The sequence below is a fragment of the Pan troglodytes genome, chromosome 12, assembly GCF_028858775.2.
Source record: "Pan troglodytes isolate AG18354 chromosome 12, NHGRI_mPanTro3-v2.0_pri, whole genome shotgun sequence".
NCBI classification, from domain to species: Eukaryota; Metazoa; Chordata; class Mammalia; order Primates; family Hominidae; genus Pan; species Pan troglodytes.
In genome coordinates, this window is record NC_072410.2 from 27,804,123 (window position 1) to 27,813,914 (window position 9,792).

Sequence of the window (9,792 nt, forward strand, 5' to 3'; positions counted from 1 at the left end):
CAGGCCAGTAAGGCACTAGAAGGCCACGGGACATCAGGGCCTCAGGGAGCTTTGTTAGAAGTGGTCAGACTGGGAGGGCAGGGGCCCTGCAGGCAGGGATGGCTGTGCTCTGGTTCCCTGTGGCAGGGTGAGTTTCTAGAAAAAGCAGGCCACAATCAAACAGATCCTCCAGAAAGACCTGCTGTAGGAAGGCTTCCGGTCAACTAAAAACTTCAGTCCTTGCAGCCCAGGCCCATGGGATAGGCTATGCCTCCTCTCAATGGCCAGGTGAGTCCCCTCAATGAGTACCCTCTGCTCCCTCTCCATGGTCCATGGCCAGGTGAGTGCTCTTCCCCCGTCTCCATGGTCAGGTGAGTCCCCTCTGCCCCCTCTTCATGGCCTCTGTGTCAAATGGGAAAGCAGCATCTTCCAGCCTGACCCAGATCTCCTCATTGCCCAGAGCCTCCTCGGCTGCCCTCTCTCTCCAAGATCAGCAGGGGGCTTGTCTCAAGGTTAGGTTCAGGCCACATCTGACACTGGCATCAGCTGCCCCTCTCCCTGGGGCCCTGGAGCCCTGACCCCTGGGGAGGAGACAGAGACAGAAGTCTGGTGTGCAGAACCTCGAGGCTGCTGAAGCCATGTGTGGTCTGGTAGCATCACGGAGCCCCCCTAGAACTGGACTTAGAAAGACAGTGGACACACGTTGGCCAAAAGCCGCTGGGCCTAACCTGACACCTTCTCCCCTTCAGTCTCTTCCCCCACATCAGTGGAAGGAGAGGTCATTGGTGTTCCCCCTTTGGAGGGGCCATGTGTCTGTTTCTGCCTCTTGGGGGCTCACAACAGCACTGTCCATCAAACTCTCCCGAGCACTGTGGGGCCCCCGGAGTCTCCCGATGTGACCTGCTCAGGTCCTCAGGAGCTCTGCACTAACAAGCTGAAATAGACAGACTTTCTATTGCACCCTTTGTCCCTGAGATAGTTCTGGGAGTCCAGGGTGGAAGAGCAGAGGCTTCTCATCAGTGGGGCCCGGGAAGAGGTAGGGCTAGGCCTAAAGATGAGCCTGCCCAACCATAGCCCGGAGCCTGGGATGCGGGTGCCACGCTGGGGTGAAACGTGAGACCCAAAGCCTGAAGGAAGTTTCTGGCGGCCCATTACCTACTCTGATCACAGCCTGCCCTGCTCAGCACCTGGAAACCAGTCTCATCAGAGCACCTACTGCACAGAACCAGGGGGAAAGTGTGTGGTCCCGATGGCAGGAGGAGGCCTGGAAGGGATCTGGAGAGACTGGAACGGGGCTCATACCCACTGCCCGAAAGGGAGGATGAAACGGCCAACTCAAGGATTCTCAGACTCACAACTGTTTGTGGAAACAGAAAGACCATAAAGGATTAGCTGACCGCAAGTTATTGTGAGTTAATAATGTGGCGAGATGCCCAGGATGCTTTTGTAAGGCTAGATGGCCCTGGAGGTCAAAGGTCTGGCAGCTGGGGCCTGTGCCGTCATCCTGCACTGCTCAGCCCTGCTCTGCAGCTTGGACTCCCTCTCAGGACAGTGACAGTGAGATGAGGCAGGGCCAGGAGCACCGAGCCAGGACAAGAGCCACCCCCAAGGGTCAGGAGGCAGAATGGGAAGGTCAGGGGAAAGCGGCATTGGCTTCCCATCTTCCACACTGAGAGGAGCCAGAGATCTGACCCTACCCTGCCTTCTCCCCCACTTCTTACTTACATTCTCTGCCTTACAGACCCGGCCACCCACGCCTGGTTCAAGGCATGGAAGGACGAGCGCAGGCACTTTGGCGCAGGCCTCCAGGGTCCCATTCCCAGCAGCATCTCCCTTTCCTATGCAGCTGGTGCACTCTGCAGACCAAAAGTGCATGCTCTCCCCAGACCATGGGAGACGACATAGGACACCTGACACCCAAGAGCCCCAGGTGCTCCCACACCCACCGCACAGACCCCTCAGAAGTAGAGCCATGTGGCATCTCCCAGGAAGCAGGAAGGACCTGGACCATTGCTTTCTGAGGCTCTTTGAAAGGAAAGGCCTTTCCTCTCTGGGTGGGCTGCAAAGAAAACTCATCTCTCACCCCCATGTCTCCACCTGGCTGCCTGTCAGAATCACCTGCAGATCTCTGGCTCATGCCCCAGAGCTCCCAAATTCTAATCTCTAGAAGTGGAGTTCAGTGTTTGTGAGTTTTGTGAGCTTGCCAGGACGTTCTGGTGGGCCAGGAGGCCCAAGAGCCACTGCCAGGGCAGCCCCAGGCCCCCCTCACAGGAAACAGCTCTTATCCTATAGGGCAGGGGCACCCCCACCTCATAAGCTCCTGACCTTTCTATGTGAGCTGGTGAGGGGGCATCAGGATCCCTTTCCTGCCTCTGGCCGTCTCTCCCCCCACCTTCCACGTCCACCACAGCCTGTACCCTAAGAATAAGTAGCCTTTGCACCAAGCCTCAGGGACCAATACACACAAGTAAGGAATAGGCATGAGAAAGGAGGGTGGGAGACGGTGGGTGCCCTCCACGCTGTCACAAGGGGTGGGGCAGGAAGCAGCTGGGTGGCCGGGAGGAGCCTAGGCTGCAGATGGGCCCAGAACATATCTCAGGAAGCCTTCAGCTAGTTGGGGGGCAGCTGCAGTTTAGGGGGTAACACCCACTGTCGGCATGTGTAGAGATGCAGACACTCCCTGCCAAGGTCTGGGCAGCCTATGGGGTGCTCTGGGGGACCACTGGGGGCCAGCAAGGCTACGTGGAGCTCTTAGGGATGGACTACCAAGCTGGCAGGAAAACAGATGAAGTCAGTGACCAAAGCAGTTCCACTGCAGCGAATGCCTGCCTCACTCCAGCTGATCGTTCCAAATGCAGAGGACAGCAGAGAAAGGACCTCAAAATCAAGACAGCAGTGGAGCAGTGACATCCAAGTACAGAGGACAGTGGGGCAGGGCCCCCCAAATGCACGGGAGAGTGGATTATCAATGCATTAGAAAGACAGGGAGTGTTGGAGCCATTCCTTCCAGAAGCACAGGACTCACTTGGGAAGTGGAAGGATTGCTTGAGTTCAGGAGTTCGAGGTTACAGTGAGCTATGATTGAATGTGCCACTGCACTGCAGCCTCAGTGACAGAGCAAGACCTTATCTCAAAAAAATAAAGAAGCATATGATGTGGAACAGCAGCTCCAAATGCAGACGACATTGGATCAGTGACATCCACATAAACTCAGAGGACAAGAGCTCCAATGTCTCCAAATGTGGAGGGCTGTGGGCAGAGCCTCTGACACAGGGTATGTTAGGCTGTTTTCGCATTGCCATAAAGGCATACCTGAGACTGAGCAATTTATAAAGAAAAGAGGCTGGGCACGGTGGCTCACGCCTGTAATCCCAGCACTTTGGGAGGACAATCACTTAAGGTCAGGAGTTCGAGACCAGCCTGGCCAACATGGTGAAACCCCGTCTCTACTAAAAATACAAAAATTAGCCGGGCATGGTGTTTCACACCTGTAGTCCCAGCTACTCGGGAGGCTAAGGCAGGAGAATCATTTGAGCCCAGGAAGTTGAGGTTGCAGTGAGCTGAGATAACACCACTGCACTCCAGCCTGGGTGACAGAGCGAGACTTTGCCTCAAAAACAAAAAGAAAGAAAAGAAAAGAGATGTAACTTGCCCACGGTTCTGTGGGCTGTACACAAAGCTGGGTGCCAGCATTTGCTCAACTTCTGGGGAGGACTCAGAGAGCTTTCACTCCTGGCGGAAGGTAAAGGGGGAGCAGGCAGGTCACATGGCGAGAGCGGAAGCAAGAGAGAGAAGGGGAAGGTGCCAGACACCTTTAAACAACCAGATCTCACGTGAACTCACAGCAAAAACTCACTCATTACCAAGGGGACGGCACTAAGCCATCCATGAAGGATATGTCCCCATGATCCAGTCCTCCCATCAGGCCCCACCTCCAACATTGGGGATTACATTTCAATATGAGATTTGGAGGGGACATAGATCCAAACCAAACCACAGGGTAAATGGAGTGGTGTCCCCAACGGCAGATCACAGTGAAATGCCTCCAAATGTAGAGGAGAGTGGAGCCGTGCCTTCCACATGCAGGGGACAAGGGGCAGGCCCATGGAAGCGCACAGTGGAGTGAGGCAGTTCCACCGAAGGCAGAGGACAGGGCAGCTGTGCCTTCCAAATGCACTGGGCAGGGAAGCAGTGACTCCAGATGAAAGTGAGAGAGCAGCAGAGACAGCCAAGTGCAAGGGGCATGGGAGCCCTGCCTCCCAATACAACAGTGTGGGTTGTGAGCCTTCCCACATACAGAGCAAAGAGGGAATGCTGTCTCTTTAAATACATAAGACCGCCAAGCAGTCCCAGGTCAGTGCAGACGACAGGGGAGCATTGACTCCAAAGGGAAGCAGTAGTTGTGGAGCAGTGCCTCAGCCTGCAAAGGGCAGGGAGGCAGTGGCTCCACAGCAGAAGACAGGGTTTGTGCCTGCAGATGAAGATGATGGTAAAGAAGAGAGCAGCAAAACAGTGTCCCCCAAACACACAAGCAGAGCAGTGCCTTCCACATCCACAGAAGGATGGAACAAGGGCTTCCCACTGCAGAAAACACTGGAATGTTTCCTTCCAAATGCAGAGAATGTTGGAGCCATGCCTCCAGCTAGAGTACAGTGAGCAGTAACATCCAAATGCCGAGTACAGCAGAACAGTGCCCCCAAATGCAGAGACGGCAGAGCAGTGCCTTCCTAATATGTCAGACAGTGCATCAGCGACTTCCCAGTGCAGAAGACAGTGCAGCAGCACTTCCAAATGCAGAACAGTGTGGATCGAGGGCCTCCAAATGCAGAGGCCACATGATCTTCCCTCAGACTGTTATAACCAGCCAAATTACCATTTCAGTGGCATAAAGATGGCAGTATTAGACCTAAAGAACCTAAAACATTAATATATCCTGCATTCTTTTTTGTAGAACTTCCTAGAGGATGTATTCCTCACAAATGGTGGCACAAGCCAAGAATAAGAAAGATACAGGAATCAGGAAACAGCAAATCCATGCCAAAAGAGAGGCAGAGACACCTCAGGATGACAACCAGCTGTTTACGTAACTTGGAGACCACCCAGACCAGATTAGAGTGGGAGAGGAGCGGTGTGTGTGTGTGTGTGTGTGTGTGTGGATGGAAGGGAAAGAGGGATACCTGGGGATAGGGATTCTAGAATAAAGGAAAACTCTGTAGAAAGTGCCTGATGGAGTATTGGAAATAAAGATATGTGTCTAGTAAATTATGCAAGTTACCAAACAGGGAAATTTTATAACATGGACTAAGAAAAGAGATGCAATCATAGTACACCTGCAAGAGTTAGGCCAACACTGGAGGTGGAATTCATTCATATTATAGCAATTGTGGCCGGGCACGGTGGCTCACACCTGTAACACACCCTAGCACTTTGGGAGGCCGAGGCGGGCAGATCACCTGAGGTCAGGTGTTGGAGACCAACCTGACCAACGTGGGGAAATCCCACCTCTAGTAAAAATACAAAAATTAGCTGGGTGTGGTGGCGCATGCCTGTATTCCCAGCTACTCAGGAGGTTGAGGCACAATAATCGCTTGAACCTGGGAGGCAGAGGTTGCGGTGAGCCAAGATGGCACCACTACACCCCAGCCTGGGCAACAGAGCGAGACTTTCTCAAAAAAAAAAAAAAAACCCAAAGAAACAAAAAATAAAAACAAACATATTAAAGCAATTGTAGTGTGATGAAAAAGGATGAAGGAGCTACATTTGATTCTCTCATAATAGAAAGTTAATACGCAATGTCTGTGTTCACAAATCTAGATACAGCAACATTTTTTAGAGATATGGAGGTAATATCAGAAAAAATAATTAAGAGAAGAAAGTGTGATTGCAGGCAGCGAGGGCAGGGCAGGGTTTTGCTGATTTTGCAGTATAGTTCTTTTTGTACTGTTTTATTTTTTACCAAATGTATGTGTTATTTTGCCAAAAATTTAATATTTTACGTGAAAGTGATCAGGTTTCTGTATTCATTTTCTATTATTTCTGAAAGAAATCCCCACAAGCTTAGTGGCTTCAAGCCATGCAAATGTATGATCTAATTGTTCTGTAGGTAGGAAGTTGGGTAGCTCGGCTGGTTCCTCTGCTCTGAGTCTCACAAGACTAAAATCAAGGTGTGGGTTGATGGCTTGGGCTCTGATCTGGAGGCTCTGTGGTAGAATCTAGGCTGTTGGAAGTATCCAGGTCCTTGTAGCTGTAGGACTGAGGCCCCTGTTTCCTTGCTGGCTGTTAGCCATGGGTGCATCCAATCCTCCTCACCTTTGGAATCTCTCTGACTCCTGAATCTGCCATATTCTCTCATCTTTTCTGCCTCATCTCTCTGACTGACTCATCTGCTACCTAATCTGTATTTAATGACTCACACTGGAACCAATTACATATTTCAGGATGATCCCCTACCTTAAAGTCTGCTGGTTAGTAACCATAATTACATCTGCAAAGTCGTGTCACAGCCATACCTTGAATGACATTTGATTGAATAGCCAAGGGACAGGAGTCCTCCAGGGACATCTTTAGAATTCTGCCTATAATAGGTTTCTTGATTATAAAGCTCCTTATTGTCTTTAATTTGCTACTATAACTTCTGAGTCTCCCAGAAGGGGGATTTCTGTGTCAAGTATCTCTTGGATTAGGTTCAGTTGAATACGTCAGAAAACTCCAAATAACAGTGGGGAAACCTAAGCCGAAATATATTTCCTCTCACGTAAAATGAGACTGGAGGTTGAAAATCTAGGGCTGTCCCGGCAGCACCATAAATGTCAACAACCCCTGCTCCTTCTCTCTTTCTACTCTATCATCCTAAGGCAGTCTCTAACCTTGTGGTTACTTCAAGGAACAAAATGGCTGCAGAAGGTCTAGTCATCCCTTCCACATCCCAGGCTCAGAGATGGCTGAGAGGAGGTGTATCCCTCCTGGTCTCAACTTCCTTTAAACAGCCTTCCCAGAGGTCATCCCCAGACCTTGAACTCACATCTTATTAGCCAGAACTTGGTCATAAGGCCACACATAGCTACAGGTAGGGTGGGAAACATGAACTTTCGGCCGGGCACTCTGCTGCCTGGAATAAAGACACAGCTCTGTGGCTCAGGGAAAAGGGAGTGTAGACACTGTGTGGATGAAGCCTTCAATGCCATCCTCTGTGTCTCGAGGTTATCTGACTGTAGATGCATTTTGTTCTGAGTGTACCAAGCAAATTCTCCCTGTCAGAGCACAGCTCAGAAAGTGTGGCTGTTCTCCCTCACTTCTCCCTCACTTGCATTCTTGCTGCCTAATACATTTAAGTTTTACTCTCCTAGTCCCCAATTAGTAAAAGTATTTTAGAAGCAAATGACATAGTACTGAAGAAAATAAAAATACATATCCATAAGTTGTGTTGTATTAAAATAGGATCCTGTACTTGTCAAGCGTAAACGAAATAATTCATGTCTTCTCTTTTCCCTTTCATTCTTGTTTTACTCTGCTGGTACTTAAATACGTTAGAGCGTGCACTGACTGGCACCACACCTCCATGTAGCTCTGAAGGAGAAGGGGAGCCCCCAGTGCCTGCACGGGGCCCATTCCTACCAGCCTTGGCCCTGGAACTTGATGCATGACCAGTCGCAAATGAGGAACTCCAGGGACTTCTGCCTAGAGGTCCCCAGGCCCTCTCCTTTCATATTCAACTAGATGGCTCAGCCCATCCCACAGCATCCCTCCCACCTCCTTGCAAGGCAACTTCCTCTATCGAAGACCTCAGCACAGTAGAGGATTCTGTAGTGTCCCTTTGCTCACTTTGCTGCTGGTCACAACCTGGAATCTGGGAGCCAGTCCCTGTCCTTTGTCCTTGAATCTCCACTAAAAGAATTGTGGAGGCCAGTCGTGGTGGCTCACGCCTGTAATCCCAGCACTTTGGGAGGCTGAGGCAGGCAAATCACCTGAGGTCAGGAGTTCGAGACCAACCTGGTCAACATGGTGAAACCCCGTCTTTATTAAAACTATAAAAATTAGTTGGGCATGGTGGTGGGTGCCTGTAATCCCAGCTACTCAAGAGGCTGAGGCAGGAGAATCGCTTGAACCCAGGGGGCGAAGGTTGCAGTGGGCTGAGATCACACCATTGCACTGCAGCCTGGGCAAAAAGAGCAAAACCATGTCTCAAAAAAAAAAAGAATTGTGTAAGGGTCTTTGACAAATGGTTGGAGGTAAGGAAGGTAAGTGCCACAGAGGAAGGAATGTCAGTCATCACGTTCCTCCTGATGCCCTCACAGGTGTCCGTGGTGGGGAATCTCTCTGGGCTCTGCCTGCCTGCAGGGCCTCCCTCTTCTGGGTTGTCATGAGTCTCCTCCTGTCTCAGATCCTGGCACTGAAAACTCAAACTTGTAGCCTGATGGTAACATCATATGGGGTTCTGTCTGGGGCTGGAATGTGAGCCCTCTCCATGTACACAACCCTTTGCAGGTCACTGTTGGAGGGATGCCTAGAGGACACTGCACACTCAGAGAGAACCACCTGGGCTGCAGGCCGCCCTCACCTTCTCATTTGGGATTCATGAGCCACTGAGGACCCCAGTCTTCCATGTGCCAAAGCGGGGTTTGGCCTTGCTGACCTCTGAGATTGACCCCCGGCTTCACCAATCAGCTGCTGGTGATCCCACCTCCCATCATGCAGGAAGCAGGCACTTTTTGAGCAGCATTCTTGCAGATGAGGCAGGGCCCGAGACAGCAGAGGCAGAGGCAGCAGTTTGCCTGGGCCCAGGGAGACAGAAATGGGCCCTTTACTCTTGCAGTCAGTCTTCTTGTCCCCAGAGGGAGAGAGGATGAGAACCCAGGAGACTGGCTTTGTTGTCAAGGTTTCCATGGAGACTGGCAATGTCCTAGGGGGACCTGTGGTGTAAATTACAACCTGGTGAAGTAGGCTGCTCTAGGATGTCCAGGAATGCACTTTGGTGAGGGAAGAAGTGCCCCCAAATGAAGATTGGGCCTTTGATAAGAAGGGGAGACAAAGAAGGAATTATGAGTGTCAGCAGAATGGAGCCCAGGAGGAAGAGCTGAGGGGGATGGCTGGCATTCAGGATCTAGGCTAGATCAGGGAGAAGGCGGGTAACGCGGAGGCCAGACACACTGTTTCAAAGTCAGTGTGAAGCAAGGAGGTGGCAAACCCAGGAAGGGACAGAAGGTCAGCAAAAAGGGGTGGGTGTGTGTTTGGCGCCCAGCAGGAACTAGATGAGCTGGTGAGTACAGACGCAGAAATGAAGTGCGGCATGTGAGCACATGTTGCAACAGGCAGCAGGCTGCTGGGAGAAGCACCAGAAGCATAAAGCAGAAACTCAGACATGGGCCAGCTGGAAGAAGGAGCCTTGGCTCTGTGATATGTTGGGAGCCACGCAGCAGCCGGACCTGGGTGTGAATCTTGGACACAGAAGCTTCCCAGGGCACCTCCAGGATCCAGGTTTCACCTAACCAAAGCTCTGACAAGAAGCCCCAGGGTTAAGTGCGGCTCCTCCCTGGTGGTGTCAGGCTCCCCAGGAGCACTCCTGTGGGAAGAATAGCCTTTGCTTCAGGTGGGGTGGGGAACAGCTGGAATCCCCTCCTAGGACTCTCTCTCCAGGAAAATCACTGTGATTCAGCACTGCTGCTCCTCTACAGAGAAGCCCAGCACCTCTGCACTTAAAAGTTAGTCAAAGGCAGCAGACTGCCTGTCCTGGAGCCCAGGGCTCAGGTTTAGCCTATATTATCAAGAAGAATAGATCACAAGTGAAGCCATCGGATCATAACACTCGCCTCCCAC